Source organism: Triticum aestivum, unplaced genomic scaffold (genome assembly GCF_018294505.1).
Source record: "Triticum aestivum cultivar Chinese Spring unplaced genomic scaffold, IWGSC CS RefSeq v2.1 scaffold88191, whole genome shotgun sequence".
NCBI lineage: Eukaryota > Viridiplantae > Streptophyta > Magnoliopsida > Poales > Poaceae > Triticum > Triticum aestivum.
Window position 1 is genome coordinate 1 of NW_025301202.1, and position 892 is coordinate 892.

The 892-nt window shown below is 50.7% G+C and overlaps 2 non-coding genes across 2 annotated transcripts; both read left to right on the forward strand.

Moving 5' to 3' along the window:
* Positions 1-22: 22 nt before the first annotated feature.
* On the forward strand, positions 23-141 carry LOC123179334 (5S ribosomal RNA). Its single transcript, XR_006490289.1, has one exon. It is a non-coding gene; the product is annotated as a 5S ribosomal RNA (ribosomal RNA).
* Positions 142-442: 301 nt separating this feature from the next.
* LOC123179335 (5S ribosomal RNA) lies at positions 443-561 on the forward strand. Its single transcript, XR_006490290.1, has one exon. It is a non-coding gene; the product is annotated as a 5S ribosomal RNA (ribosomal RNA).
* The last annotated feature ends 331 nt before the right edge of the window (positions 562-892 follow it).

The following is an 892-nucleotide window of genomic DNA, read 5'->3' on the forward strand; positions in this document are numbered from 1 at the left end:
ACGAAGACGGGGGTAACATGTCGGATGCGATCATACCAGCACTAAAGCACCGGATCCCATCAGAACTCCGAAGTTAAGCGTGCTTGGGCGAGAGTAGTACTAGGATGGGTGACCTCCTGGGAAGTCCTCGTGTTGCATTCCCTTTTTAATTTTTTTGCACCGCGTGCAAAACAAAACGCACGAGCGCGACGTATGTTTAGCACGTTTTATTATTTTGCACGTTTACGGTAAGTTTTAGCTCGCTGCTCATTATTCACGCGTCTAGCGGCGGCAAGCGTGTTCTGAAAGGGGTCGAAACCATGGTAAATAGGCACTGGTGCAGTTGAACCGTGGTAAAACTCGTCTCCGTAGTTGAGCGGGAGCGGCCAAAGGAATGTGCAATCGTGTGTGTAGTGGAGCTGGGAGGGGCAAGCATAAGGGACGAAGACGGGGGTATCATGTCGGATGCGATCATACCAGCACTAAAGCACCGGATCCCATCAGAACTTCGAAGTTAAGCGTGCTTGGGCGAGAGTAGTACTAGGATGGGTGACCTCCTGGGAAGTCCTCGTGTTGCATTCCCTTTTTAATTTTTTTTGCACCGCGTGCAAAACAAAACGCACGAGCGCGACGTATGTTTAGCACGTTTTATTATTTTGCACGTTTACGGTAAGTTTTAGCTCGCTGCTCATTATTCACGCGTCTAGCGGCGGCAAGCGTGTTCTGAAAGGGGTCGAAACCATGGTAAATAGGCACTGGTGCAGTTGAACCGTGGTAAAACTCGTCTCCGTAGTTGAGCGGGAGCGGCCAAAGGAATGTGCAATCGTGTGTGTAGTGGAGCTGGGAGGGGCAAGCATAAGGGACGAAGACGGGGGTAACATGTCGGATGCGATCATACCAGCACTAAAGCACC